Raw genomic sequence first — 18,965 nt, 5'->3', positions numbered from 1 at the left:
CATTAGGTTACAAAACACAAACTGTTTCACTGTTTCTAAACAGCGTATCGAAACATTACATTGTACTGTTTCATTTGTTTCGAAACAGTTACGTGTTTCAGTTTGCCCATCTCTAGTAAACAGTGTGATTTACGAACAGTAACATCCCACAACTGCCGTTGGAGTGCGTCGCAATCGCGTGTACCACGTTGGGGCACACGTACCGTATGCACAAGTCGCAGCGTTTCTGAGCGTTCAGCAGCACGTTGAACTCGGCACGCTCAACGTTGACGTTCGACAGCACGGTCCGTGTGCCGATGCCTTAAGGATGTCCTCGGCAGAGACGGTTTCGTTGACGGCTGGTGCTGCCACCAGCGCCTCGCCCGGCCGCTCTGGTAACTACTACGGAGCGGAGCTAGTGCCTTCGCGGCGCGCACGTTGGCAGTCCTGCCTCACCTCATCGCCAGCGTGGAACAGTGTCCAGTGTGGGGGAGAAAGGGGGTGGGGATGACCGACACTCCGGTCGACCTGGCCCGCAGCCAGTCTAGCCAGTGTAGTGTCGCGAGGAACGCACATTCCAGCGCGTTGCGGGAACCCACCGACTGTAGCAACAAGTAGCGGAAAGAACGCGCGAGAGACAACAGGTGGGTGACGTCATCACCACTCGCTACCGTGATTGGTTCTGGCAGTCAGCTGACCTCGTTACGAGGCTGCCGTTATCATTATGTTAGAGCTCCTACAGCCCGCACGCTTTTACTTGCTTCTCTCGCTTCCATAACGTGATTAAAGTGCAGTTTTTTTGTGCGCTGGTAGTCAAATTTAACTCTGCAATCCACTGCGAAATGCATAGCACAGGGCACTTCCCATCGTACCATTTATTAGAGCTACTTTCCGTTCCAAGTGCGTACGGAGCGAGGGAAGAATGATTCCATAAGGCAGGATTTCCCAGACTTTCTGTCACTGCGTACTAGTTGACATTGTGAAAAATTATGCCTACCTGTTTAGCTTGTTCACTTTTTAACGAAGCCTGAGGTGCGGGTTCCTTCCTTTGCAATTTTAAAACTAGCATGGTATAAGGCTTCTATAACGTTAGTCTCAAACAACATCAAAATTGCTCACTGCTTTCTGCAACGAGTTTCAAATTCCGTCCTGGGACGGGCGCTGGTGCTTGCAAACAACATTTAAGCTCTCATACACTGTGATATTCTGTTGCCTCCGATGAAAAGTTTCCGAACAGTATAAATTTTTAGCCGACATCTTGCTAGGTTATGTGAGGATGAGTTACCGGTGTAGCATTTTCATTCTATTCTGTGGTGCTTGTTTTTATTTCGGCACAAAAACTACTTATAAACGGAAAAAGGACGTCTTGAAGGTGAGTTGTTATACAAATGTGTTGTCGAATTCTTACCTGGGACGTTGCAAATGGACTTATCTTTTGTGAGAATAGGAAAACTGCCTTTGGGTACTGTTCGTACAACAAGAAAGAAGAAGAAGAAAACAGAAGCTGCTCTGCTAGTGAAATGCGACAAAATAGTTTTGGTCATTGGCCAGATTATGGCGCAAAACGGAAGATGTAGACTTTTGGCTCGGCGATGGTAGATTGTAAAATTCAGAAAATGTGATACTGTTCCGTGTTTTGTAGCGAAAAGGAATTCTTTTAAGACATTTCACATGCCACAGTGCAAAGTGCAGCCATTTTTTCATCCGCAGGAACAACACTATAGTACTTACATTGCAGTACCCATGCGCCTCTTGTGGGCAATGATACAGGTAACATACTGTATTTTGAAACAATGTATACAGAAGTCCTCACATGACGATAGTTATATACATATAATTTAAGTAACTTAACACTTTTTCTTCACAATAGTTCTGCGTGTGCAAAATAAAGGGTTGAAGGCTTCATGTTTTGATTTTAAAGCGTTTCTAAGCATACAACGCACTGGAGAATTCGATTATCACTGCTTTCTCTGTTGGCATTTACCATAAAGCAAAACTCAGTAACTTTCATCATAACTATGGTTAGGTGTTGATTTAAGTTTCTTAACTGCATCCTTGGAGGTAGGAGTAGCTTCCTGGCTTAAAAACTGCTATGTCATTAACTTAAAACACAACCAGATATAAGTGAGACAGTAAAGTTGAACTTCACATCACAGTTATAATAGTCCAGAATCAGCTTGCTGTAATACGCACAGTCCGGTTCAGACGCAAGCTTTCTTCGTATCACGATGCCATTAATTTTATGGTACAGCCACGAAAGCGGCAACAACAACAATTAACCTTTCACTATTTAATGAGTACAGCAACGCCACAGGTTGGTGCAAGGCGTAAGGTGGCAGTACCTGCAAAGCGGAACGAAAATTTTAGAATAACCAACGACAACACCCTACCAAAATATCGTCAAGGTCAAAACAAGATGACTCATTCCCGGCCAAGGCAGCGACGACAAACGCAAGGATGGTACAATCAGGCCTTTCCGTTAGGGACGGAAAGAACCTACTGGTTAAAACCGATTCCAGAATTTGTTCTGAATAACCGGTATTTTTCGGTATTTGCTTGGTCTCGGTTGTAATTGGCGTTTTCATTTTTTACTAAAAGCTGGATAAAATACCGAAATCTCAATTTAGCAGCAGTGTAAAAATTTTTAGTTTTTAAATAAACCTTTTTTTAATGAACGAGAAATTTTTATTCGTAAAATGTGCATTGTATTGAAATATTGCGTCGTTGTAGAAAATGGGAAACGCTATCAATACCTATTTTAATAACAATGCCGACATAAACGAGTAATAAACAGATGGCATAAGAACTGGTACAGCATTGCTGAGACGACAATGTGCCTTTTACCATGTGACATGGCCTGTTGGATAGTATGCCTGTATCTGCTGTATTCAAGACTTTCCCAGGTGGTCTACATGGCAGTGGCCAAACATCAGTTTTCTTACAGAATGGCCCCGTCCCTAGTCTGGAAATACTTTACAAAGAGTGGAATCAATGCAGTACTATGCTCCATTTGCTTTAAAAGATTAAGCAAACTTGTGACACAATATAAGGAGAAAACTTGAAAACTTAACAATTCGTTCATAGTTTACAATAAAAATAGAAAACAGGTGACCTGCTAAATGCGCCTACATATTAACCTGCCTTTATCTGCTTGTAGCCCTTGAAAACGGACAAATTAACATGGAAAATATACAGGTTGTTTCAGAAGTGATGGTCAATATTCAGAGAAATGGCAGGAATGCTTATTCGAAACAAAAAAGTCAAGTAAACATGAGCTCCGTATACATTAAGAACTATAAGGAATTCTTGATCTTCGATACTGTGAAACAAATGTCTTCTATTGTAAGCTCTTTGCTTTCCATATTTTGCGAAGTGGAAGTATGGACCAAAACAAGACAAAAATGTCCGATAAAGATGTGCTTTAAAATGCATACCTTAAAAGTTATTAGAAGAGTTGTCTTTCAAAGTAGCGAAGTTGAACAAGTGATCACAGCTCTTAAGGTATGCATTTTAAAGCACGGGTTAAATGCACGTTTTTTTTCTTGTTTTGGACCATACTCCTACTTCCCAAAATATGGAAAGCAAAGAGCTTGCAATAGAAGAGATTTGTTTCGCCCGAAGGTTAAGAATTCCTCATAGCTCTTAAGGTATGAGTTTTAGAGTCCATGTTAACTTGACTTTTTTGTTTCGAATGATCATTCCTGTTGTATCCCTGAATATTGACCATCACTTCTGAAACACCCTGTAGTTCAACTATAGATTCACCCATTAGCACTGACTGTTCATTCTTTCCAAATAGTGTTACATGATTTTGAGCATAGTTTTAAAAAATTAGAATCAATAGCAGAATACTGGCGTTTTTTTCTGGTGATCAACCAGTTACCACTTTCCGAGAAGACCAGCGAACTGTGCGCGGGCTGATTTTCTTTTATTTCCCTATTTAATTCAATATTTACATTCTGTGTCTTGAAACTGACAGAGTCAAAATTTTCCAGCCTTCGTTCGATTTCTACATAAATTACTGGAAATAATAGGAATAAAAAAACCGAAAATCGATTATTTCAGAAACCGGTTATTGTGAGCAGTTTCAACAGTCCGATTACAACAGTTAAAAACCGATATAATAGAGAACCGGTTGTTTCAGCGTAACCGTCATCCCTGCTTCCTATGTCCTGCATACAGTCCGAACAAAACATTCTTCTGTAAATACATTTCCGTTAACATTTTCACAGACGCTACTTTTATCAATCAGTCTTCCCAGCGTCTTGTTACTTTGAAAATAAAGTGACGAGAAAGAATAATTTTTCTTATATCTGTACCTGTTTTACTCGCTTATACGTGTACAACCGGAAAAGTCCTTTGTGTAGAAGGGGCACGTGTACCACCGACTGGAAACCCCTGCCATAAGGCATCCGCATGCGCTTTGCTAGTCTAATCTTATCTTGGCAGTTCCTACTGTAGTGATATGTATCGGCTCGTGGTATATTCATGAGCCCTGAAACACAACTCGTTCTCGAAAGTGTGCAAGTAGGCTTGCATGAGATAGCTGAAGTAAATCTTCAAGTGCTTGCTAGCTCTTCTGCGAGAAAAACAGACCTGTGTCAATTCGTGTCTCCCTCATTTGTATATGTTCTATAACACCTGTTAGCTGGATTTGGAATGGTTCTCTTCCTACGATTGCCATTTCAACACAATAGAGAACTCATTTGATCTCAAGTCAAACGATATATTGCTACAAAGAACAAAAAATTTACGGTGAATGAAGTCGACTGCCTTTTGAAGGACGGAACTGAAAGGGTGACACCAGAATGGTGACAGACAGAGGTGAAACATGTGATACAGGAAACATGGAATGATGGAGGTGTATTAAAACAGGGCGTCCAAGAATTTACATCTATCACTATGAGCGGCGATACCCATTAGTTTCACTGACTACCTCTCAACTTAGCTCTGTTTTTGGATTGTGTGAGTAGTGTATAGCACATAGGGTATTTAAAAGAACCTTTTATCCATATTAAATCTTAAGTTTGTCAATTTATTTCGATCAATTTCTCTTTCCTGTTGTGAGACTAAGGAATACTTTTTAGCCAGCTGACATCACGTGCTTATGGTTAAACACCGTTTTAAATGCCGGGCGTTGTGGCCGAGCGGTTCTAGGCGCTTCAGTGCGGAACCCCGCGCCTGCTACGGTCGCAGGTTCGAATCCTGCCTCCGGCATGGATGTGTGTGATGTCCTTAGCTTAGTTAAGTTCAAGTAGTTCTAAGTCTAGGGGACTGATGACCTCAGATGTTAAGTCCCATAGTCCTTAGAACCATTTGAAAACCTTTTCAAATATATTTCATTTTATGTAGACAGCAAATGCCACATCTTTGGAACTTAAATGTCAGGTGCTAACTAGCTTAAAACAGAGTTTGGAGCCATTGCTAGAGTGGGTCACGCGAGTGTTTCGTAAGGACTCTTATTTCTAGACTGATTACATTTCCCTAGTATTCCACCAACGCCCCGAAATTTGCCATTTCCTTTACCAATGACTGAGTCTGTGTGATCATTTCATTTTATATCCCTACAAACTGTTACACTCAGGTTTTGGTATGACCGGTCTAAAAAAAAAAAAAAAAAAAAAAAAAAAAAAAAAAAGTTCAAATGTGTGTGAAATCTTATGAGACTTAACTGCTTAGGTTATCAGTCACTAAGCTTACACACTACTTAACCTAAATTATCCTAAGGACAAACACACACACCCATGCCCGAGGGAGGAATCAAACCTCAGCCGGGACCAGCCGCTCAGCCCATGACTGCAACGCCACAGACCGCTCGACTAATCCCGCGCGGCGCCTAATTCTAATAATGATACACTTCTCTTGGTATCATTTCTGAAGTGCATTATTTTACCATTCTGCTCATTAAAGGCAAGATCCCATTCTTTACACTACTATGAAATTTTATCAAGATCCAACTGTACTTCATTACATATAACAGCATCATTTGAAGAAGATATATTAATATTGTCAGTTTGCTCATTAATGTATAAAACACGAAGCACAGTAAACTGAATTATTTTCTCCACGTCGCGTTTCCAGGGCTTTAGCCCCGAGCTTTGACTGCACAGTCTCTCCACTTTACTGATACGTAGATAATGCTGTATTCTCTACGATCTTTTTATTTTTTTGTTGCATTATATTGTATAAAAACCACCGACAACTGTTACTGTATATGACAACTTATTGTGCGCATTAACTGAATTGACATTACCCGTCAATTGACTGGAATACTCTCTTTCAAATTCTAAAGGTGGCAGGGGTAAAATACAGGGAGCGAAAGGCTATTTACAATTTGTACAGAAACCAGATGGCAGTTATAAGAGTCGAGGGACATGAAAGGGAAGCAGTGGTTGGGAAGGGAGTAAGACAGGGTTGTAGCCTCTCCCCGATGTTGTTCAATCTGTATATTGAGCAAGCAGTAAAGGAAACAAAAGAAAAATTCGGAGTAGGTATTAAAATTCATAGAGAAGAAATAAAAACTTTGAGGTTCGCCGATGACATTGTAATTCTGTCAGAGACAGCAAAGGACTTGGAAGAGCAGTTGAATGGAATGGACAGTGTCTTGAAAGGAGGATATAAGATGAACATCAACAAAAGCAAAACAAGGATAATGGAATGTAGTCTAATTAAGTCGGGCGATGCTGAGGGAATTAGATTAGGAAATGAGGCACTTAAAGTAGTAAAGGAGTTTTCCTATTTGGGGAGCAAAATAACTGATGATGGTCGAAGTAGAGAGGATATAAAATGTAGGCTGGCAATGGCAAGGAAAGCGTTTCTGAAGAAGAGAAATTTGTTAACATCCAGTATTGATTTAAGTGTCAGGAAGTCATTTCTGAAAGTATTCGTATGGAGTGTAGCCATGTATGGAAGTGAAAAATGGACGATAAATAGTTTGGACAAGAAGAGAATAGAAGCTTTCGAAATGTGGAGCTACAGAAGAATGCTGAAGATTAGATGGGTATATCACATAACTAATGAGGAAGTATTGAATAGGATTGGGGAGAAGAGAAGTTTGTGGGACAACTTGACCAGAAGAAGGGATCGGTTGGTAGGACATGTTCTGAGGCATCAAGAGATCACCATTTAGTATTGGAGGGCAGCGTGGAGGGTAAAAATCGTAGAGGGAGACTAAGAGATGAATACACTAAACAGATTCAGAAGGATGTAGGTTCCAGTAGGTACTGGGAGATGAAGAAGCTTGCACAGGATAGAGTAGCATGGAGAGCTGCATCAAACCAGTCTCAGGACTGAAGACCACAACAACAACAACAACAACCCGTCAATTGTAAGAGTGTCAAGCAAACCAGTTTTCTTCCACTAATATTGTTTATTAGTAAACAGTTTTCCATCGAATACTCTCCCAGTGGCGTGATAATCAGAAAATGTTAGGCCGTAAACAAATATATGTGTAACAAAGCGCTGTTTGTTTGTCTTTAACCATTACATATGAAAAGTTTCTATCTGCAAGCGACGGAAGGAACAGTTAAAATGAGTTATTTGCTTAAAACGCACCGCAGAAACGTTGTCCATCTCACAGAAGGCAAGGAAACGCTGTTCGACAGTCAGAAGTTTACTTCGTAGGTTAACACAGACGAAGCACTTATTTCTGTAGTATATTATCGGTAGTTCATCAGTACATCTATGGTGAGATACAACGTAGAGAACCTATCTAACACTTTTAAAAAATGCAGCGAGTAAAGTGTGATGGCTATAATGTCAGTGATCTCTAAATGCAGCTTCTAATGTAGTTCATATGAATAATGTGTTACCCATTGTACAACAGTTTGAATTTTTCTTACGTGCGATATTAAATTACTGGTTATTCTACAGTGTATTTGAGAAACTCTTGGTAAGATTGCTGTAGTATACGTAGTGATGTGACAGAGCTTCTCAATACCACCAGCTATCTGTTACAAAGGGATGTGTAAAACGTCGAGTGAAATCTAACTGCATACCATAGAGAGTCCGTCACGTAAGACAACACCCCTTTCATATTATGATCGCTTCCAGATATCGAAAAGAGGTTTTTGGCAAATGATAAAGTGACTTAACTCTCATATCGATAGTGCTAATGAAGCAAGTATGACTCTTTAAATAGAATGATGCATCTTTTTAACGGCATCCGCAAGCGCATGAAAATCGACTACAGGGATATAATGCTTGGGAATGTTGACGTTGAAATTGTTTGCGTAACAATCCGAGAAATAATCTAAAACTTAAAAGCAAGCCTGTCACTACATAAAGTATTCGGAGGACCTTATTTCGAAAGTCTTATAGAATTTTGCTGGTTTGGTCTCCATCGCTTGGGAGGCTACACATCATTTGTCCTACATGTGCTCTTTACCGACGAGAACGTTTAGGAACTACAATAATGTAAATTTACGGGACATATTCTACTGGGAAGCTGGAAGTCCACGCTGACTTCGTCGGGTTCAGCAACAACCTTAAATGCGTAAACCTATGCTGCGGCATCGTAGAAAATACCAGTGCCGGACCTTACTTCATCCCATTGATGTTAAATGGAAATACGAACAGTCTAACAGTCTATCTGTTCTTCTAGAAGAGGTGTCACTGAATAAACGACAGAGTATGTGGTTCGAACACGACCGCTCCACAGCTCACTCTTCCTCCCTTGCAACGCAAATACTGAGTGAAAAGTTTCCTGACCGTTCTGTAGGACGTAATGCTGCAAAATAATAGCTCACCAGTCTCTTGATTTGACTGCTGTAGAGTGCTTTCAATGGGGAGCACTGAAAGATGTAGTTCATAATGAGCCGCTACTAAGCCGAACGATATACGCCATCGAAACGTCGCATTACGCAACGGCATATCATCCGATGTAAGTTCATCTAATCATCGAACGGTGATGGCAAACGTGTCTTGAAGTTGACGGTAAACAATTTGATCGCATGCTTAAGTAAAGTGTCAAACGAAGTTTAGTTAAGGAAACTACAATGAAGAGCCAAAGAAACTGGTACACCTGCCTAACATCGTGTAGGGCCCCCGGCAGCACGCAGAAGTGTCGCAACGTGACGTGGCATGGACTCGACTAGTGTCTGAAGTAGTGCTGGAGGGAACTGACACCAAGAATCCTGCAGGGCTGTCCATAAATCTGTTCGAATGCAAGGAGGTGGAGATCTCTTCTGAACAGCACGTTGCAAGGCATCTCAGAAATGCTCAATAATGTTCATGCCTGGGGAGTTTGGTGTACAGCGGAAGTGTTTAAACTGGGAAGAGTGTTCCTGTAGCCACTCTGCAGCAATTCTAGACGTGTGCGGTGTCGCATTGTCCTGCCAGAATTGTCTAAGTCCGTCGGAATGCTCAATAGACATGAATGGATGCAGGTCATCAGAATGCTTCCATACATGTCACCTGTCAGAGTCATGTCAAGAGGTATCTGAGATCCCAAATCACTCCAACTGCACACGCCCCACACCATTACAGAGCCTCCACCAGCTTCAACAGTCCCCTGCTGACGTGCAGTGTCCATGGATTCATGAGATTGCCTCCATACCAGTACACGTCCATCTGCTCGATACAATTTGAAACGAGACTGTATGACCACGCAACATGTTTCCAGTCATCAACAGTCCAATGTCGGTGTTGACGGGCCAAGACGAGGCGTAAGGCTTTGTGTCGTGCAGTCATCAAGGGTACACGAGTAGACCTTCAGCCCGAAAGCCCATATCTATTATGTTTCGTTTAATGGTTCGCACACTGACACTTGTTGATGGCCCAACACTGAAATCTGCAGCAATTTGCGGAAGGGTCGAACTTCTGTTACAATGAACGATTCTCTTCATAGTTGGTCCCGTTCTTTCAAGGATCTTTTCCCAGCCGCAGCGATGTCGAGATTTGATGTTTTACCGGATTCGTGATATTCACTGTACACAAGCGAAATGATCGTACGGGAATCCCCACTTCATCGCTACCTCGAAGAAGCTGTGTCCCATCGTTCGTGCGCCGATTACAACTCCACGTTCAAACTCACTTAAATCTGGATAACCTGTCAATGTAGAAGCAGTAACCGATCTAACAACTGCGACAGGCACTTGTCGCCTTACAATATGTGATAAAAAATATCCGGACGCATGGCTGAAAAGACTTCCAAGTTCGTGGCTCCCTCCATTGGTACTGCTAGAATTCAGTATGGTGTTAGCCCATCCTTAGCCTTGATGACAGCTTCCAACCTCGCAGGTATACGTTCAATAAGGTGCTGGAAGGTTTGTTGGGGAATGGCAGCCCGTTCTTCACGGAGTGCTGCACTGAGGAGAGGTATCAATGTCGGTCGGTTGAGGCCTGGCACGAAGTCAGCGTTCCAAAACATCCCAGAGGTGTTCTATAGGATTCAGGTCAGGACTCTGTGCAGGCCAGTCCATTACGGTGATGTTAATGTCGTGTGACCACTCCACCGCAGGCCGTGCATTATGAACAGGTGCTCGATCGTGTTGAAAGATGCAATCGTCATCCCCGAACTGCTCCTCAACAGTGGTAAGCAATAAGGTACTTAATACATCAATGTAGGCCTGTGTTGTGATAGTGCCACGCAAAACAAGGAGGAGTGCAAGCCACCTCCATGAAAAACACGACCACACTATAACACCACCGCCTCCGAATTTTACTGTCGGCACTTCACACTCTGGCAGATGACGTTCACCGGGCATTCGCCATACCCACACCCTACCATCGGATCGCCACTTTGTGCACCGTGATTCGTCACTCCACACATCTTTTTCCATCGTCAATCGTCCGATGCTTACGCTCCTTACACCAAGCGAGGGGTCGTTTGTCATTTACCGGCGTGATGTGTGGCATATGCACCGCCACTCGACCATGAAATCCAAATTTTCCCACCTCCCGCCTAACTGTCGTAGGATTTGCAGTGGATCCTGATGCAGTTTGGAATTCCTGTGTGATGGTCTGGATACATGTCTGCCTATTACACATTACGACCCTCTTTAACTGTCGGCGGTCCCTTTCAGTTAACAGACGAGTTCGGCCTGTACGCTTTTGTGCTGTATTTGTCCCTTCACGTTTGCCCTTCACTATCACATAGGAAACAGTGGACATATGGATGTTTAGGAGAGTGGAAATCTCGCATACAGAGGTATGACTCAAGTGACATCCAGTCACCTGACCAGTTCCAAGTCCGTGAGTTCCGCGGAGGGCCCCATCCTGCTCTCTCACGATGTCTAATGACTACTGAGGTCGCTGATGTGGAGTGCCTGGCAGTAGGTGGCAGCACAATGCACCTAATGAGAAAAACGTATGTTTTTGGGGGTGTCCGGATACTTTTGATCACATAGTGTATATAGGCGTTGCTGACCGCAGCGGCGTTTCGTGCCTGTTTACATATCTCCGTATTTGAATACGCATTCCTATACCATTTTCACTGACGCGTCTGTGAATTTACTTTCTTATTACAGTATGTTCAAATGTATGTGAATTCCTATGGGACCAAACTGCTGATGTTATGGGTCCCTAGCCGGCCGGGGTGGCCGAGCGGTTCTAGGCGCTACAGTCTGGAGCCGCGCGACCGCTATGGTCGCAGGTTCGAATCCTGCCTCGGGCATGGATGTGTGTGATGTCCTTACGTTAGTTAGGTTTAAGTAGTTCTAAGTTCTAGGGGACTGATGACCTCAGAAGTTAAGTCCCATAGTGCTCAGAGCCATTTGAACCGTTTTTTCATGGGTCTCTAGACGTACACACTACTTAAACTAACTTTAACAAATGGTTCAAATGGCTCTGAGCACTTTGGGACTTAACATCTGAGGTCATCAGTCCCCTAGGACTTAGAACTACTTAAACCTAACAAACCTAAGGACATGACACACATCCATGCCCGAGGCAGGATTCGAACCTGTGACAGTAGCAGTCGCGCGGTTCCGGACTGAAGCGCCTAGAACCGCTCGGCCACCGCGGCCGGCTACGAGTATCTCGAAACAGGCGAAGCTGGACGAATGATCACGTGCTACTGTCGTGAGCATCTACTGAAAGACGTCGGACAGTGAAAATACACGAAGCGCTGAATGGTCGAACGCCGACGACTCTTCATACAACGTGGGGTTCGGAGCTCGTTTATTCTGTAAAGCAGAAGAGATGGTGATCCGTGGCATTTCTACTGAAAGAGTACAATGCTGGTTATCGTACATCGTTGGACATAGAGTTCCGCAGTAGACCACCCCTACGTCTTCACTTGTTGACCCAACGACATCGCCAATTACGATTGCAGTGGGCACGGGACCAACCGGATTCGACGGCCGATCAAAAGGAAATGTGTCGGCTCTTCGGGTGAATCGTATTTTAGCCACACCGGGTCGATGGCCATGTGCACAAACTCCGTCATCAAGGTGAACGGCGGCTCGAAACGTGTAGCGCGCTACGGACGCAGACCGGTGGGAGCAGTATTAAGCTGTGGGGGACATTCACCTGCGCTTGCATGGGACCCGTGGCAGTAATCGAAGACACGCTGACAGCTGCGAACCACCTGCACTGCTTGATGTCTTCCCCGACGGTGTTGTCATCTTTCAGCAGTGTAATTGTCCGTATTTGTATGGAGCGTAGCCATGTATGCAAGTGAAACATGGACGGTAAATAGTTTAGACAAGAAGAGAATAGAAGATTTCGAAATGTGGTGCTACACGAGAGCGCTGAAGATTAGATGGGTAAATCACATAACTAATGAGGAGGTATTGAATAGAATTGGGGAGAAGAGGAGTAGTGGCACAAGAAGGGACCGGTTGGTAGGACATGCACTGAGGCATCGAGGGATCACAAATTTAGTACTGGAAGGCAGCTTTAGGGTAAAAATCGTAGAGGGAGACCAAGAGATGAATACACTAAGCAGATTCAGAAGGATGTAGGCTGCAGTAGGTACTAGGAGATGAAGAACTGAGTAGGATCGAGAGCTGCATCAGACCAGTCTCAGGACTGAAGACCACAACAACAACAACAATTCCAGAATGAGATTTTCACTCTGCAGCGGAGTGTGCGCTGATATGAAACTTCCTGGCAGATTAAAACTGTGTGCCCGACCGAGACTCGAACTCGGGACCTTTGCCCTTCGCGGGCAAGTGCTCTACCATCTGAGCTACCGAAGCACGACTCACGCCCGGTACTCACAGCTTTACTTCTGCCAGTAGCTCAGTTGGTAGAGCACTTGCCCGCGAAAGGCAAAGGTCCCGAGTTCGAGTCTCGGTCGGGCACACAGTTTTAATCGGCCAGGAAGCTTCATATCAGCGCACACTCCGCTGCAGAGTGAAAATCTAATTCTGGAAACATCCCCCAGGCTGTGGCTAAGCCATGTCTCCGCTATATCCTTTCTTTCAGGAGTGCTAGTTCTGCAAGGTTCGCGGGAGAGCTTCTGTAAAGTTTGGAAGGTAGGAGACGAGATACTGGCAGAAGTAAAGCTGTGAGTACCGGGCGTCAGTCGTGCTTCGGTAGCCCAGATGGTAGAGCACTTCCTCGCGAAACGCAAAGGTCCCGAGTTCGAGTCTCGGTCGGGCACACAGTTTTAATCCGCCAGGAAGTTTCAACAACAACTGTCCGTATCTCGGAGCCAGAACCATTCAACAGTGGTTTGATGAAAATTATAGTGAACGCACGTTGATGTCTCAGCGACCAATTTCTCCTCATGTAAATCCTATGGAATCCATCGGGGTCGCTGTCGGGCGCCATCACAGCGTTCGCAAATCAGCGTCCCGTTGTCTGTACGAATTACATGACCTGTGTTGAGGTATCTAATGCCGCATACCTCCAAAAACCTACCAGCAAACTGTGGGATCCCTGATACGGAGAATCAGTGATGTATTTCGTTCCAAAGACGGACAAACAAGGTCTGAAGCAGGTAGTCGTAATGTTTTGGTGTATCAGTGTATAAGGTTACTTATAATCCGTCTTGATTGCAAATTTTTTTTTTTATTCATATGACCGGTTTCGGTTCATCCAGAACGATCTTCAGATCTGATATTTCATTTACAGGAGTAACATGTGAAAGTTGCTGGATTTGGACGGGTTACTCCTGTAACTGTAATATCAGATCTGAAGATGGTTCTGAATGAACCGAAACCGGTCATATGAATAAAAAAAAATTTGCAATCAAGACGGATTATAAGTGACATTGTACAGTCACTGATTGCTGCTATCCCATCAGACATTATGTCTGTTTTTGCAAAATTAGTATATAAGGACGGAGCCACGCATGAGAGCTCTGCTTGGCGGTGTTTACGCCGCAATAGCTGACTCTGGCCATATTGGATTCCAATTTTACTATATTTTTCGGATTCTTTCCCAAAGGGCTTCAGCCTTATCATTAACAAGCATTATATCACTGTACTCGTTTTGTCTATCGCTTTCTGAGGCTATCAGAAAATCATACTTGCTTCAACATATCGATCGACACGAGAGTTAAGACTGTCACATGCCGAAGTACATGACCGTTACCGTACAATAATTTGCGGAAGAGCTCGTTACGATGCCTGGAACCGCTCAGGAAATGAAGGGGGTGTTACATCCAGTGACGCCTGTGGGCTGAGGATGAAAGGTTGGCCGGTCGGTACCGTTGGGCCTTCCAAGGCGTTGTCGGACGGAGTTAAATTTTTTTAGTTGAGTCTTAGGTCACTTACCCTGTATAATTAATATCTTTGCTTGATAGCACAAACGAAATCAGTGGATAGGGAAATACTTTTGTCTGTGTTTGGCGTACATCTTCTCCTGTAATGGGTTACAAGAAGATCACAAATAACATTATTGTAACTGATGTTCACCTCCAATCGTCAATAATAGTAACTGCTCGTCAAATATTTGTAGTTATGCTGCGCAACAAAAACGCAGTGTAAGTCGCAGACAGGGCACTTTTTCGGCGTTGTCCACATGCCAGTAAACAAGACTTTTCGCCGGAAGACGAGAGAACGAGGCCCTCAGAATCGAGGTGGGGTTCATATCGATGCAGGTTTCGGTAGTTAGAAATGGAGAGGCTTGCACAGGTCGTGACAGCGTGGAGGGCTTCATCAAATCAGCATACGTTCGCCAGACATCCCTTTGGCCACGGGTGTCCACCTTTGAGCATACCTGGGACGATAATTTTTGGGAAGAAAAGGACCAGTGAAAGAAGAGCGTTGAGTGTGAGAGTTCATATCGAAAACATTGAATTTATCGTAACTTTACTTAAAAAGGAATTTTATGAATTTTTTTAACCAATCGTGAGACGCTCACTCCTTGCGCCGCATTGAAACTTGCCTTTGGGCTGCGCGCGGCCCTCCGACAGCGGGTTGGACACCCCTGGTTTAGGCATTACTGCTCCACCTGCTTAGGGGCTCGCCAGCTTACTGAAATATCCTGTCAGACATACAGGCTGGTACACGCAACGCGGCGACGCCTGTGCTGGAAAGTGGGACGAGGCCTTCGTCACGTGACACCACTCGCAGGGAATTCACCCAGCATCGCTTATACATAAACCACTCCAGCAAAGTCGCGGCATCTGTAGCTGATATCGCAATCGCATTTATTATTGAAAAAGAAGCAACGTCCTTCTTGTAAGTGTCCACATTACGCTTCCTAATGGCAGGGCGGATATCGGAATTATTTTGTATACTTGCATACGTTATCTACAACTTGTACAGAAAACAATCTTTAACATTTTGAAAATGGAAGCAGTCAGTAACTGTAGAATTATGGATACAATGAGAATCATACATCCAACCAGTTGCACGTCAAATGTTTATTCAGACCTTTACCTAGGTTTCGATAGAGATAAACCTGTCTTCCTCGAGTGATGTGATAACACTTGTTACGAACTGTATAAAAAGAGAAATGAACTCATAAGGCTTAGTCAGCAGTTCAATGATCCATATAAATGTTATCGCATAGCCATACGGCTTAGTCAACAGTAAAAACGATCCATATAAAATGTCAGGCAGATGTGCATCATACACACAGACAGACAACTAACAGGACAGAAGGGACAAACCAGCAGCAAACTTATGCCCATGTGGCTCTCACATTAGAGGCACCTGGCATGCTAATAAAATTGCTATAAAATAACATTACAAAGACAGTAACATAACAAAAATTATAAAAAAGTAAGAAACATAAACCTATGCAAATGGTGAAGAAAACTACGACGGACGTTGAAGTAAGACAAGACGAACTGCGTCTTTGAGAAAGATAGCATATAGAAGCAGCGTGGTAAACCCGATACAGCTGCTATGTCAATTTAGGGGCTTTATATTTAATTATCAATCACAGCCTAAAAACAGAATCTTTTTCGATGGTTTTCCGCTTAAATTGACGTATCAGCTGTATCGAGTTTTCCGCGCTGCTTCGAGACATTATTTTACTCAAAGACGCAATCTGTCATTATCTTACTTTAATGTGCGTCGTAGTTTTGTTCACCATTTGCATAGGCTTATATGTTTCTTATAATTTTTGTTATGTTGCTTCTTTTTGTAATGTTATTTCAAATGAATTTTTTAATACGTCACTCGTCTTTCGTGGTTGGCACCGTTTCTTACGTGGGTGTCACCTGGGCGTAAGTTTTCTGCTGGTTTGTCCCTTCTGTCCTGTTAGCTGTCTGTTCGTGCTTTTATGTACGTCTGCCTTACATTTTACATGGATAATTTTTGCTATTAACTAAGCTTTATGCTTATCCCATATGATTTATAGGGATCATTTCGCTGTTGACTAAGTCTTATAATTTTGTTTATGTTTGTACACGATATGTGACGCGTATATAATTTTCGATGTTTCTTTTTGCTGCACTTGTGACCTACTTGTATTCGTTGCAGTATGTTCCATTTTTAGGTGTTATTACTTCTTACAAGGAAGTTATAAACCTATCTGTCAAAACCTAGGCAAAGGTTGAATAAAGTTTTGACGTGGATCTCGTTAACTGTATCATTCCAACTGTATCCAGAAAACAGTTTGCATCGGTAAGAATCGACGGTCACGAAAGGAAAGCACTAGTTGAGAAGGGAGTGAGAGAGTTCTAGCCTGTGCCAGATATTATTAAATATGTAAATTGAACAAGCAGCAAAGGAAACCAAAGGAAAAACTGGAAACCGTAGTTCAGGAAGAAGAAAAATAAAATTTTGCGGTTTGTCAATGACGCTGTAACCACACGCCGAAGGACTTGAAAGAGCAGTTGAACGGAATTTGCTTCCCTCTGCGTTAAGCCGTCGGCACACGACCGTGCAGCCGAGCGTTGAGCGTGCCGAGTTTCTGACGTCATAGCGTGGAATAGCACGTTCGTAAGTCTTTCCGAACGTACAGAGGAAGATCTAGCATGTCAGATATTCTGAGCGTGCGTGTGAGCATTGACCAATGAGATGGCACAGCGCCACTTACGTCGCACGCACGCCGTCTTCCTTCAGTACAGAGTTGTGAGGTGCCATATTGGCATTCATTTCGAGCCTATATATGCCGTTTCTGAGCACAATCAAATTGAGAATCGCCGGAAAACCCGTTGTTAACTGTGTGATTTGTTCCAATAAAATAATGAGAAACATCATATTCTTGGCCAAAGAATTATTGTAACTTGCATATTATGAGAGTAAGGTATTTGAAGGCAGCGAGACACTGAAGATCCACCCAAAACGCATTGTTCTTGGTACAATTTGTTGTGATTAAATTTCAAAAAATGGTTCATATGGCTCTAAGCACTATGGGACTTAACCTCTGAGGTCATCAGTCCCCTATAACTTAGAACTACTTGAACCTAACTAACCTAAGGACATCACGCACATCCATGCCCGAGGCAGGATTCGAACCTGCGACCGTAGCGGTCGCGCGGTTCCAGACTGTAGCGCCTAGAACCGCTCGGCCACACCGGCCGGCAAATTTCAATTAGTAACATGTCTACGATTAAGGTTTTCATGAAGGTGTAACACATTATAATGAGATACAATGACTGTGTTGTTGGTTTAGCGTAGCGTAATGTGTAGCGTAATTGTTCTGTATTGAGATGTTTTTGTAGGGACAATGGTGCACGTCCTCCAATTTTTTTTCATAAAATTTCCCTTTTTATTAGGTTCTGATACTTTATTATTAGTTTAATATAAGTATACTATAATATTTGATGATATGTAAATATGAGTTAACCTTTTTTTGAGGGGTAACTTTGTTCGATTGGCTTAATCTACAGGACAGATTGCACTACTTGTATAAAGATATTTTACTCCTTTTTCTTTTACGCTTCGTAATTCACATGTTGCAAAGATTCTGCTACTGTGTAGGAACAGTGAGCAAGTAAGACTGTCCTTGGGGTTTTACTAAAATGTGGGAATGATGAAAAAATGTTTATCTTATGTGGAGAAGTATTGCAAAATTGTATCGCACTGTTTGTAATGGAACTTTTATAAGCCTGTGTCCTTATTGATTGGACATGGTACTTTCCTTTTCGTGGACGATGGAGGAAATGTGCGTTTTAATAGAGCTAGCGTGAGAATTTTACGCGCTCCCTTCCATAAACAGTATGGTTTACGAATTGTAAACATCCCGCAACTGCCGCTAGAGTGCATTGTGATCGCGTATACCACGTGGGCGCTCACGTACCGTATGCACGAGTCGCATCGTTCCTGAGTGTTCAGCAGCACGTTGAACTTAGCACGCTCAACGTAGACGTTCGACAGCACGGCCCATGTGCCGACGGCGTAAAGCTCTGTTAAAACGCACATTTCCTCCATTGTACATATGCTAGTCACGTTATTCTATAAGTAACACACACAAATAAACACTTCAATATCCGTGTACATATTTTAAGAGGAAAAGGAAAGTACCATGTCCAATCAGTAAGCACACAGGCATATAAAAGTTCCATTACAAACAGTGCGATACAAATTTGCAATAGTTCTCCACATAACATAAACATTATTTTATCATTCCCACATTTTAGTAAAACTCCTAGACCATTCTTACTTGATCACCGTTCCTACCCAGTAGCAGAATCT

General features: G+C 43.0%; 1 protein-coding gene across 1 annotated transcript in view; it reads left to right on the top strand.

Moving 5' to 3' along the window:
• The first annotated feature begins 458 nt into the window (after positions 1-458).
• LOC124716931 overlaps positions 459-18,965 on the top strand; it is a 59,993-nt gene continuing 41,486 nt past the window's right edge. Inside the window, exon 1 of the mRNA XM_047243509.1 lies at positions 459-623. The gene's annotated coding sequence lies outside the window, so the exon portion shown is untranslated. The remainder of the gene's footprint in view (positions 624-18,965) is intronic.

The sequence above is a fragment of the Schistocerca piceifrons genome, chromosome 9 (genome assembly GCF_021461385.2).
Source record: "Schistocerca piceifrons isolate TAMUIC-IGC-003096 chromosome 9, iqSchPice1.1, whole genome shotgun sequence".
Lineage (NCBI taxonomy): Eukaryota > Metazoa > Arthropoda > Insecta > Orthoptera > Acrididae > Schistocerca > Schistocerca piceifrons.
This window is presented reverse-complemented; position numbering and strand designations above follow the sequence as displayed.